At 38.1% G+C, this 13,439-nt stretch overlaps 1 long non-coding RNA gene across 1 annotated transcript in view; it reads left to right on the top strand.

The window, feature by feature from the left end:
- LOC123283230 (uncharacterized) overlaps positions 1 to 10,464 on the top strand; it is a 39,359-nt gene extending 28,895 nt beyond the window's left edge. Inside the window, exon 3 of the long non-coding RNA XR_006523829.2 lies at positions 7,769 to 10,464. This is a non-coding gene — a long non-coding RNA (uncharacterized lncRNA). The remainder of the gene's footprint in view (positions 1 to 7,768) is intronic.
- The last annotated feature ends 2,975 nt before the right edge of the window (positions 10,465 to 13,439 follow it).

Raw genomic sequence — 13,439 nt, 5'->3', positions numbered from 1 at the left:
AGGGAGATAACTTTACAGATGGAGATTTCCTTTACAATGTAAATGTCTCCTAACAAAGGGCAAGCAAGTTCCACTCCTCAGAGCCTCCTTCCCTGTCCCAGTTTATGAAAAGCAACCAGCCCCAGATAATCCTCATGCCAAAGAGACATATCTTGGTGTGGCCAATGCCAGTTCCCCACAGTAACCTCCCTACATTTTTGGTCTTTTGTATCATTATGCTATATATGGACTTCCATCAATATAGCTCTGGAATTTAGGACTGTGAGAGCCAAGATAAGCCAGGTAGTGAAGTACTGAAACCATTTTAATGAATAATCTAATCCAAGATAACCATAAAAACGTTGCTAGTCTGGTTGTTGTGTGTGAGCCAAATCCAAGCTAAAACTCAAAAGGTTGGAAATACTTGGGAGCCTAAAAGGAAACAAATGACAAGGATTCAGAGAACAGAGATAGATGGCTACCGCAAGGCTGATTTGTGGTAAGGTGGGCAGTTACGAGAACACTGTACCAACAACGAGAACTTTTTACTTGTTAATTCATTCAATATTCAATAAATATTTACTAAACTCCTACTAAGCTCCAGGTGCTATTGAAGTCTTCGTGGATACAGCAGCAAACTTGGAAGCAAAGGTGGCCTCAGGCAGGAAACATCTTATAGCAGGTGCTTCCTTGTATGTTGACAGAGACAACAAGTGACTTCCCAGGATTTGACCCTTTCAGGATTTGTGGACAGAGAAGATATTTACATAAAAAGATAATAGTAGAGTGGAGCTTGCATCCTGGGCTGTGGAGACAAGTTGTAGAAACTTTTTAATGCATTTACAGTCTCTCCTAGTTAAACTGAATGCTTTAAAAATGCTGTGGCCCCAAAGTTTGTGAGTCCAGTCACAGGCACAAGTGGCAGAGTCTGTAAAAGCTATAGACTGTTTAGAGTATCAACACACTCACATGTTTTTTCTTACCTGCTTTAATTAGCATTTTTAGCACAGTCATATCTTTTACTAGGCTCAAACTGTATAGTATATTTATTTAACAATCAGATCTAAAATTTTGCTCTAGAAATCTTACCAATATCCAAAACATTTTCTTCCTCTTGAGATGGATACAGAGAGCAGAGATTGGGGGAAGAGGGAGAGTTTTCTTGGCTGATCCAAGGAAAGTCAGGCTGATTTGTGGTTAAGCTATAAAGGCCCCATATCTATGCTGGCTGGGTGGAGGAAGTAACCATGGCGGCCCAGTGTTGAGGACATTGTAAAAGCTTTTGACCTACAAATGAAGTTAATTTCCTCTATCTGTGTGATTGCAAGTTAGTTTTAGAATCCCATTAGATCCAAATATTCCATTTCCTGTACTTGCATCAGTGGCTTATTGGTGTGGAATTTTTTTATGGGTCTCTGGAGAGAATGAAACTAGGAGCTCTGTGGAGTTCATAAGAATGTTTATTTCAGTCATCCACATTTCAAAAGGGAGGGACCAGGAGGAAAGGACAGCCACAAAAATTTATTGTTTTGAATCTGAATCTGTGAGAAAAATAGAAGTGTAATTTTAAAATGAAATAATGGCAAAGCAAAATTTAAGGCATGATAAGCAGCCACAGCCCTCTCTGTGATGGTGAGTCCTTTTTCTTGGAGATTATAGTATCTAAGGCCAGATACACAAATGTTTTGCACTTACTCAGCGATTAAAGGTAAGAGGTTGTGAAACTCTAAATGAACCAGAAAAAAAGAGGCAAAGGGCTGAGTTTGAGTGAGTAAAGGAAGATAAATCAGATGAGATTGCATGTTGATGACACTCACCAGGGTTGCTCAATAGCATATCTGACAAACAGCAAGAGAAAAAGGAAACATTTTGGCAGAGTCAGCCACCCCCAGCATCTCTCTTCAAAACCCTACTAAGAAATCCCCACCACTGGATGAGTTACTTCCTCTTTCTGCTGTATGAGTACAATGGGAAAAAAATAGACCCTAGAGCTGAAATATTGAAGTTAGGAAAGAGTGGGATGAGTAATAACACAGTAATGAATTAGACCAAAAGGCCTGGAGGTACAGATCTTCTATCTAGAGGGCCTGGATTTAGTGAAGTCCGTTTTGGCACAGTGGATATTTCGACTGTCTTTTTTTTTTTTTTTTAAAGATTTTATTTTTTCCTTTTTCTCCCCAAAGCCCCCTGGTACATAGTTGTGTACTCTTCGTTGTGGGTTCTTCCAGTTGTGGCATGTGGGACGCCGCCTCAGCGTGGTCTGATGAGCAGTGCCATGTCCGCGCCCAGGATTCGAACCAACGAAACACTGGGCTGCATCCTAGGCAAAAGTCTCTTAACGTTCTTGCAGATAAAACTAATTAACCTTGATCTCCTTTTGCCTTATGTAGAATTCTGATGAAATAAATAAGGCTATTTATTCTTTCAGAAAAATCCTGGGGAAGCTATTTTATTTTTATTTTAGAATTTTTTTATTCAAAAGGAAAAAAGGAATTGATTCCATCCACCGTTGAGTTCCTTGGAGGCACGAGGCCATGTGGTTGCCTTTTGGCTTCAGATTAGAGCCATGGAAGGTTCTAGAATAGTTTAATTCTTTCCTCCCTTGTAGAGAAAGCTTTTAAACAGAGCTCCATGTTGTAAAAAAGCAACAGAATGGCCATCACTAGATCCTATGGTTTTCTCTTTTCTTTTTCCCTCCCAAGCCTCTCAAAAGCATAGTTTATGGCTGTTGGTTACACTTCCTAGATATGCCTTCCTTTCCTAACTGTTTGCAATTGACTGGCTTTGATCTTCATCACACTCCAGAAGCACTTCTCTAAAAGGTCAGTTGTGACTTCCTTTTTGTCAAAATCTCTCAGCTGCATTTGCTGCGGATAACCTCCTTCTTTTGACTCCTTGCTGCCTTGGCTTTGACATTGCTCTCCCTAGATTTTCTCCTAGTGGGAGGGGAAAATTAATTTGTTAAACACACATGTTCCCGCTAGGAGCTTTCTGTGTATCATTCTTTGAGCTTCATGACAACTCTCTGAGGCAGAAGCATTCTTGCACACTATCACCTGAGTATAGACATTTTTGTTTTGTCCCACTTGTCAGTCATTTCATACAGGAGTAGGTCTTGTGTGTCTTAGCTGGTTACAATTTCCTTGAAAATGGAATCTGCACCCTCTACCTTTTCTCTATCACTCACAGCGCCTGACACAGCAAATATTTTCAGAGTTTAATAAATATTAGTTGACTGATTGTAAGTGAAAATGCTCAGACCTTGAAGATGAAGACTAACATGCACATTGACCAGTTTTTGTTGAACATCTCTGTTTTTCCAAGTGCTGGCAGAAACTTCCTTTCATATACCATCTTAAAAAGAACCAAACCTCGTTCATGAAAAGATCATGTTTGACACTAGATTAGAAAACCATTAGCAACTGTCACATGTAGGTCAGAGTGGGCTTCCTTCTAATGATAGGAGAACCTCTCAGCTGGGAGTACCGGGACCAAGAGGCCTCTGAATTAGATCAGATAGATTATATTTATTATCTGCTTTGGGCAGCTTTGCCCAGTTTCTGAGTCAGATGCACTGAATTTGCACTTTCTGTCTGACACATGCATCTTTTATCCCTCACTTCCATGTGAGATTAGGACGAGTCCAGGGTGAAATGGGGGAGTGGGGGTGGTGCTGATGAAGTTAGTCTGTGTCACCCTCTTCATTTCCTCTTACACTCCCTTTAATCGCCTTTCAGTTCCTCCTTTCCCACCAGGTGCCAGAGAGGCTATGCTTCCCCATAATCTTTCTTGTCATGGAGGAAGTGGTGGGAACTAACTTTTTTTTGAAAGCGTACTTACTATGAAGCTTGCACATTATTAGGCATTTAGAGTCATTGTTTCATTTCTTATCTCTTGGCAATTCCATGAGGTAGATTTTATTATTTTTTATATCACGGAGTTGAAACTGATGCTTTGAAAGAATAGAAAATTTGGCCAAATTACATAGCTTGTAAACACAAAGGTGGAATTTAAAGCTCAGTCTGTCTGACCTGAAAACATCAGGCTCCTTATGTTGTATAAGGTTACCTCCTCAGAAGGAAAAGGATGATGTAAAATTGTTTCCCACTGAGGGAGGGCTTTGTAGCTTCTGGGAGAGAGAACCCTGCTTTTCCAATAGAGCTCCAGAAAATTTGCCGTGGTCAGAGGGCCAGGGCATTTGGGGTGGAGGAGGCTATGTTTTCTCTGCCCAAAGGCTGATTTGGGACAGGATCCTCTTGTCCTTCATGTGCTTCATAGCGTTCCATCTGACCTCTCCAATTAAGCATCTTTAGCTACCTGAGGTATACAACCTAGGATTCAACACTTAGAGAGTTTTTTCTTTGGTGGATGTTCTTTCATTAGCCCTGGGAAAATGAATTTAGTGTGTTAGGTCCTTCCTTTTAATCAAAGGAAATGCCTAGGTCATAATAAGGAGCAAAACCTTCCCATGAACAGTAACTCAACTGACCATGGGCATGTGTGTGCAACGTTCAGATGAATCCCTCGTACTGGGTGATGTCATGGTGCTCACCTGTGACTTGATGGGTGATGCAGCCTGGCAGAATTTTAGAAGCTTCTTCAGGGTAAGGAGCATGGCTATAACAGTGAATGGGTCCTCATTATCCAAAGAAAATTAGTAAATATATATATATATGAATATGTATATTTTCAGAAGCTTTAACTATATACGTATGTGCATGTGTGTGTGTATATATATATATATATAACTTTTTTAAAGCTCCTGAAAATGAATCTACTTAAAATATTTTTAAAAGTAATTAAAAGAACCAGGATTTGGTCTGTATCTTCAAAGGGAAAGTAAATCTCATGGTGACAATTTGTTTATTCTTACTTACATTTAAATAAATTTAAGTTAAATTATATCTAGTACTTTAAGAAAACAAACAAAGATGAATCAAACACTGATCATTCTTTTCCAGACTAATTTCTCTAATAAAATCATGTGAGAGCGATATCAAAGTCTTCACTTAATGTATGTATGCCATTTGCAATGTTATCACAATGGAGGTAATTTTGGCTTTGAGTGAGGGCTTCACCAATTTTCCTAGATGTCTCTCTTAATCCTTTTTTTTTTTAATCAAATAGTTGTTTTTTGCCATGCCTATCACATCAGTATCCTTGTTGATTTCCTATTCATTAATTTTTAATAGGTCCACCTCTGCCAACTCTTCTGGGTTATTTTTGTGATCCAAGAAGTTTTTCAACATCACTTTCATCAATCTTATGAAATCCTACAACTTTTGCAATGTTTGTCATTTTGCTTGGCAATCCATTGCATTGCATCTGCGTTGTTTGATTAAATGTCTACAACATCCGCAGTGTGAATTGGAGCTGATATTGATATGATGGGTGGAGAAACAAGCTAGGGTTGAGTGGAATGGGATAAGTGGTGACTAGTATTACAAGAGATCTGTCAGTCCATTTGTGAATATTTTTGTGTCATGATGCCTCTTTGCTTCCCTAAGCAACCAAGTAATTATTGGATGGGGCATAATACATGTTCAAATAATGACCCCATAGGCTCAAATTGTTGTTGAATGGAGTGGAACTGACCTTTCCTGGATCTGCTCTCAACTTATAAATATAGCAGATGTTAGGAGCCTACAGGCCTGGGTTGCACATAGATTAACTGAATCCTGTTCTAACTATTTTGGTGTGCATGAATAAAGCTGAAAGCATTCCAGAACTACTGAAATGTTAAATCTCCAATCCAGAGATCTGCTTGAAGGCCCACAATTATCTCTAATGCGATGCCTTTCAACAGATCTAAGAATTTGCACAGTTTTGATTCAAGGTGGGCTAAGGGGATGGTAAAACCAGATGAGACTTGGGTTCCAGGCCTGTTCTATTATTGCTATATTATGCCTTTTGAGGTATGTGTGTGTGTGTGGCGGGGGTCGGGGAGGGGGCTGACTAGCTTCAATAGAGTTCAATATTATGATCTTTGTTTCTTTTAACCTCTTTTATCATTATATTCTGTATGGATATAACTTAATAAATAAGAATCCATTTAATAGGTCAGTGGGAGAGGCTGGCATGTTTGCTAACTACTTGCCTCTAACTACATATGTATGACCTCGTATTTGAATTTTATTATTCAAACATTATTATTTGCAAAACATACAAGCATTTCAAAGTAACACTTTTTTTTCATAGATGGAGAGAATAATGAAGGCTTACATTTTCCTCTTTGCTTCTTCAGCATGCTGTTTATAAGACCTATTGTTGTTGTTCCTGTTGTAGTTGGATGTGGGGTTTTTGGTTAAATCTGTATATTTCTTCTGATTGGATTGCAAGCTCCTTGAGGGAAAAACCCTTGTCTTATTTGTTTCATGTCTGCAGGATCTGACATAGGACTCCATAAATGTCTGTTACGTTGTTCTGTAATTGAGGTAGAAATGAAGAGCCTGGCTTAGAAGGAAGGAAATGGTAAATTACTGTGGTGGAAGTGAAGTGGGTTGTACTGACTTTGCAAGGACAGGAAATAAAGCAAGGTTAATTGGTGGAAGGTAAGACGGAGGGCAGGTTCTCTGTGGTGTATTATGAAAGGGGCAGAGGCCAAAGTACAACGATTATTCCACTGAAAAACAAATAAACAAGCTGGCACATGCTTGCCAGAGCACATAGAAACTTGGAGTCTGTGAGTAGCTAGATGCTCTGTGCTAGTGACAAGCCACGAGGCTATTTGCATAGTCCCTTAAGCCTTTAATTCACACTTTTTCAAAAGTGCTTCAATAGAAAATGACTCTTTCTAATGACATGTCAATGAAATTTAGCCAGTAACTAATACAAGGTGATGGAATCTCCTTAACATAGAGAATTTAATTTTTAAAAATTAAAAGGAGATTTTAATTTTCACAAATCTCCATTTTAAGGAGATTCTATCACATCAGAAACTTCCAATGCCCAACAGAAAGAGGGCAAGAAGGTTTTCTGGAAGCCACGTGTCTGCTGAATGTATCCACAGACCTATGAAGAAAGAAGAGCTTAATTAGACAGATGAGCAATTTCCTGAAAAGACACATGCAGGCATTGGATTTCTTCTCATTTCCTCTAAAAGAAGCACGAAAACCATCATGATTAGCAACTCACTGTTTTGGAGCTTAGCCATTCTCCAGTGTATTTTCACTTGGTGGGAGTGAAGGAAGGTGATGCTGTTGCTATTGGGTTGGGTTCTCTTAGTCATGAATGTTGGAGCTCTGCTATGCAGAATGTGTGTCAGGGGCTTGCCCTGTGGTGTAGTGGTTAAGTTTGCATGCTCTGCTTCAGAGGCCTGGGGCTTGTGGGTTCAAATCTCGTGTGTGGACCTACCCACCATTTCTCAAACCATGCTGTGTTGGTGTCCGACATACAAAATAGAGGAAAGTTGCCATAGATGTGAGCTTAGTGACAATCTTCCTCATGAAAAAAAAAAAAAAGCACAAGAAAAGAAAAGAAAAAAGAGTGTGTGTTAAATTGAGTTCCATATTATCTGAATGTAGGATTCTACTTTGTGGCTTGTCCTTAGTTAAGCTGCAATTGATTTAGCCAGAATAATGTTCTAAGTCACCTCCCCTTGCTTTCAGTGGCTCAGGAAACAGAAACTAATTTTGATTTCAACTAAGCCAAACTTGATTAGGAAAGGGTATGTAATGTTACTGAATGAAAGCAAGAAGTTCCTGCCCAAGCCAAATGTGTACTTTTAAAAATATTCTACTGATTCTTTCCCGTTTAATTTATCCATATCATCTCCATCTTTTCATTTCAGGTCATATGACTGAGAGCTTGCAATACTGGAAAATAAGAAATGGTGTTATCAACATTGAAAAACTAACACTGACATGGAAGATCAGAGTTGAAAGCCCTCTCTGGATAGCATGGATCTTGACTTTCATTTCTCAGTGCTTCTGCTTCTTGGAAATAAGGAAGTCTTTCTTCGTTTCCTTGTGCTCACTTGTCTTTTTTTTTCTTGGTGTTTTACAAAACTGAGTCATTGAAACTCTTCCCATTTCACCACCATACAGCTGTAGGGTAATCATCTAGAAAAGAAAGCTTTTTATTATTTGTAAGCTGTCAGAAATCCTTGTTATTAAGCCTCATTACAGGTCATTGACTTGAGATACTTTGAATTTGTTTTAAAAAAAGTTGGCCAGTGATTAGGAATGACTATTCTTGCTAGAGTTGTTCTTTCAGTAGTCAAGTTTAGGTATGTATTGGACCAACTGAAGTTTAAAAAGGATAAGTTGAGTATGAGGCTTCAATTAAATTTATTTCTGTAAAGAATTGCTAACGTGCTCTTTTAAACCAGAAATTAATTAAGGATTTTAAAAAGTAGAATGCTGGGAGTGAAACATTGATAAAGATGAGATTTTGACAGCTACTACAAGAGGCAATGCAAGCTGGGAGAGAGAAAATCAACAGACTCCCTGGGTTGGCCAACAGAGTCAGTCTGCAGCGTTTTTACTTTAGTTCAGAAAAGGACCCCCATTAGTCAGCGTCCTCCAGAGAAACAGAACTGACAAGAGATTATATGTGTATATACAGATTTATCATCAGAAACTGGCTCATGTAATTATGGAGGCTGAGAAGACCCATGATCTGCCCTCTGTAAGCTAGAGACCCCAGAAAACTGGTGATATAATTCAGTGCCAGTCCAAAAGCCTGAGAACCAGGGGAGTCAATGGTGTAAATCAGACTCCAAGCGCAGAAGAGATGAGATGTCGCAGCTCAACAGTGAAGTAGGAAAAAAGGGACCTCTTTCTTCCTCCTTTTGTTCTATTCAGGCCTTGAACAGACTGAATGATGCCCACCCACACCGAGAAGAGCCATCTACTTTACTGAATCCACCAATTCAGATGCTAATCTCATCAAAATGCCAAAATCTGTATTAGTCAGGGTTCTCCAGAGAAATAGAACCAATAGGACAGATTTACTTATTTATTCATTCATTTATTTCTTTATTCATTCATTCGTTTATTTATTTATTATAGGATTTGGCTCACTGGGCTGCCCACCCACATTGACGAGGGCAAGCTTCTTGACTCAGTCTACTGATTCAAGTAATAATACTAGTCTCTTCCAGTGACACCCTCACAGATACATCCAGAAATAATGTTTAACCAGCTATCCGAGCATCTCTTAGCTCAGCCAAGCCAAGTTGACACATAAAATTAACCATCCCAGAACTCCTTCTACGAAGTAAGCGATTAAGCTTGACACCAGAACTGGAGTATATGGGAGCGATTTTGTAATGTTCTTCTGGTGGTTTTGAGACGTTTCAAATCACCAAAACCATCTTAGATATCATCTAATAAATTAATAGAATTCACCATAGTAGATTTCATAAAGAGGGGAAGTTCTGTAATAGTTCCAAATGATCTCAATTAGTTTATCATTAGAAGTTAATGAAAAGAAGCAGGGAAGCGTGTGAACTCAAATTTTAGTAGAGCTAAATTTTTAACATTCTTCTCTTTTCTTGTTCTACACTCTATATAACACTGTGGCATTGATTTGCTGCCCGCAAGAACCTCCCACCCGACACACATACACATAAAATTACTTTAGAGTAGATGTTTAGTGGAGGTCCAAGCAGGAGTACTCAGGCCAAGCCTAACCATCAGGTGTGTTTCGTCTGCCTCTGCAGAATGTTTAAATTTTTAAAAAATTTAGGTTCAACACTGAAGCATAAATCTAAATTTCTGGTCTTTCTTGAAAAATAGAGAGATTTGGTATTGTTGGACCTATAATATCCATGTAGCCCGAGAGGCTGGAGCTGAGTAGTGGCCCTCCCATCCCATTTCCAAGGGCCATGAACAGTACTGTTTGACACAGTCCTCACCACTCTCTAATTTCTTCTCAACATTGGGAGCCATTTATGATCAAGGTTGGGCTTTTGTTTTTCTTACAGTTAAGTTAGCATAAAATTGCACTATTTTTAAAACTGGTATCTTTTTCAAAAGAAGACAAATGACAGATAGATTGAGAAGAGTATATGTTTCAAGAAAAAGAGGAGTGAGCATATTACTTATAGATACAAAGACTATCCTTAAATATTTGTTTTAATTAAAGCATACCTGTTTCACCTAGCTGTGCAATGTTACCTGGCTGGTCTACCTCAAGTTAATGTACTTGCATGTCCCTTTTAGGAATTTGAGAATAATGTAAAGTAATACTTTTGCTAACAAAAAAGATTCATTTCAGAGACTTGCTTTGTGGTATTAAACTTTGTCATCAGGAGGTAACAATGATGTAGAAGACACTAGGCTATGTCCTTTGACTTTTTCTCTTCTTGACGAGCCTTCTCTTTGGGGCTCCCTGGATCATTGTGTGCATGTTCCTATCTTATCTGGATAATTCTCTACTCACTGACGCAAAGGACTCCTGCTTCTGGGACCTGGGCTCTGATCTATTAATTTTTGGTTGTGTGTGTGCATGCCTGTGCGCATGTCTACGTATGTGTATGTTGGGGGAATGTTGGGTGGGGAGCAGGTAGGGTGGGTGGTGGTGATGGTAGCTGTGGGAATTGGCCCATTTCTCAGTGGGATTCCAGTTCAGACCCATCTGTTGAAGATCTGAAACAGCACTATGGTTACTTTCTCAGATGCCATTGGCATTGAGAAGACTGAATTACAGTAGTCCCTCTTTATCCTTGGGGGATACGTTCCAAGACCCCCAGTGGATGCCTGAAACCACAGAAAGTACTGAACCTCATATATACTATGTTTTTTCCTACACGCAAATACCTATGATAAAGTTTAATTTATAAAGTAGGCAGAGAAAGAGATTAACAACAGTAACTTCTTTTGGGCATAACTGAATTGCCAACATCACTACTCTTGCACTTTGGGGCCATTATTAAGTAAAATAAGTGTTACTTGAACACAAGCACTGTGATACCGCCACAGTCAATCTGATAACCAAGATGGCTACTTAGTGACTAATGGGTGGGTAGCAATGTACAGTGTGGACATGCTGGACAAATGGATGATTCATGTCCTGGGCAGGCCAGAGAGGGATGTTGTGAGCTTTCATCATGCTACTCAGAATAGTACACAATTTAAAACTTACGAATTGCTTATTTCTGGAATTTTCTATGTCATATTTTCAGACTAACATCCACTGTTGGTAACTGACACTGCAGAAAGTGAACCATGGATAAGGGGAGACTACTGTATCCATTTCCTTCATGCCCGTGTTTCTGTTATTAGAGAATACTTTGTTCACTGAAGGTTTCTTAAGCAGTGTATAATTGTGTATTCATACTTAAGATTTTTTTCTTGGTATGAGGATCGAATTCTAGATGTAGAGTCTTATTATCTTTTACTTAAATCAAAGCTTTGAAATTGTGTTAAAGAGTCTTATAGAAACAGTCCAGGCTCTTTAGGACCAAAGTCCAAGTTTTTTGGTGAGGAAAACTTGCCATGAGCTAACACCTGTGCCAACCTTCCTCTACTTTGTATGTGGGATGCTGCCACAGCATGGCTGGTGAGCGGAGTAGGTCCATGCTGGGATCCAAACCCGTGAACCCCAGGCTGCCAAAGCGGATCTTGTGTAACTTTAATGACTCTGCCCCAGGGCTGGCCCCCAAAGTCTAAGATTTTTAACAAGACTTGGTGAGTGCTGTCTCATTCTTTTGAAACAGTGATTATGCAGATATCGATATACAGTTCACTTTTTTTTAAATGTCCGCAACGTCCATGAATTGAAATTTTACCAGGTTAATTCCGTTGCCTGGTCCTAAGCACTGTGAGAGAATAGAGGACCCAGAATCAGATTCTGAGCAGACTGAAAATTTAGATGGGAAGGCAAGACATGCAAGCATAAAATGGTTTGATAAAGTAAACTTTTCATCAAATGATTATGTCCACCCAAGGAGCAGTGGCAGGAAATGACAGATTCTGTTGTAATTGCAGAGAAAACTATTGAAAAATTCCTCCCACATCGTGTCAACCTGAATTAGTTAACATCTTCTCTAGGAGAGACTTGAACCTGAATTTCAGCAAATTTAGCCTTCATGAAAAGGATAAAAGGGCATAGATTGTACTGATTGTTCATGTAGCACCAAAGCAATCACTGAAAAGTGGGAAAAATAATTTTTTAATTTTTACAGCATTCAAATAATTTCTTTCTGCCTAAGTCTTATTTTTCTCTGAATGGAAATTATGAGCAGACACAAACAGAGGGTAGATTTCTCTCTCTCTGTTTTTGTGTATGTATACAATAATGCGTGTGTATTATAACAATTCAAGCAATATAATCTGGAATATGCCCACCCTTCCTCTGACCCCCAATGCTCATAATCAATTGATCCTTACAATAAATTACTATTAATAGGTTTGTTAATCGCTTCCAAGCTCTCTAGACATATGGCAAAGATATAAACACACATATATAGTTCTTTTTTGCACAAATTAGAATAAAATATACATTTTGTCCTATAATTTACTTTTTATTCATAATATAACTTTCTGTTTCCATATCATACAGATGTATCCATATCATTTTAAGAAATGCTCATATCATATTGTACTCCATTTTATAGATTAATCATAATTTTAAAACTATTTCCCTAAAGACATTTAGAATGTTTCAACTTTTCAAATATAAAAAATGTTACAAGAAACAGCCATTTATAATCTATATGTTTGCATACGTGTATCCACAGGATAAATTCTCAGAAGTGGAACTGCTTGGTCAAAGAGTATGCATATTTTAAGTTTCTGTAGGCATTGTCAACTTGCATTCCACAAATTTTACATAAATTTGCATGCTTATATACACTCTAAGAGAATTTATATTTACAGACCCTTAGCAGAAGTGAGTATGATTAATCTGATAGGGATAAATGTTATCAATGTTTTAAATTGTATTTCCTTAGTTAATGAGATTTTAATATTTTTGATCATATATAGTTCTGCTGTGAATTGCCCATTTGAGTCTTTTATCTTTGTTTTCTTTTGGGCTGTTTCTCTTTTACTTCTTGAATTCTTTATATATTATAAATGTTAACATTTCTACATTTGGCAAATATTTTCTCCAATTTGTCATTGTGCCATTTGGCAATAGACTTCACGATTCCTTAAACTTCTGTATTTTTTCTTTAATTATGGCAAGCTGCAAAGATGAACTTGTTTTCACTAACATTTGTGTTAAATTAGTAGTAAACAAAGACAGTAGCGCTGAATGAGTCAGATCGACAAAAAGAAGAGTTAACTTATAAAACCTTGACTTTTATTTTGATTCCATTGATTTTTAGATTAACTAAATTCTTTTGTGCTGTCAGTCAAATAGGCAATATGAGGTTGATATGAGTGTTACAGCTTCTTTGTCTCTCCCTCCCATTTCTATTTCAGTCTTTCCTCAACTTGTTTTCTTTTTCTTTTATCTTGTACATCCAGAGGACTCTGTGGCATGTTTGTTTCACTCTCAAGGTGACATTT

The sequence above is a fragment of the Equus asinus genome, chromosome 4 (assembly GCF_041296235.1).
Source record: "Equus asinus isolate D_3611 breed Donkey chromosome 4, EquAss-T2T_v2, whole genome shotgun sequence".
NCBI lineage: Eukaryota > Metazoa > Chordata > Mammalia > Perissodactyla > Equidae > Equus > Equus asinus.
The sequence above is the reverse complement of the archived record's forward strand: the minus strand, read 5'-3'. Positions and strand labels throughout refer to the sequence as shown.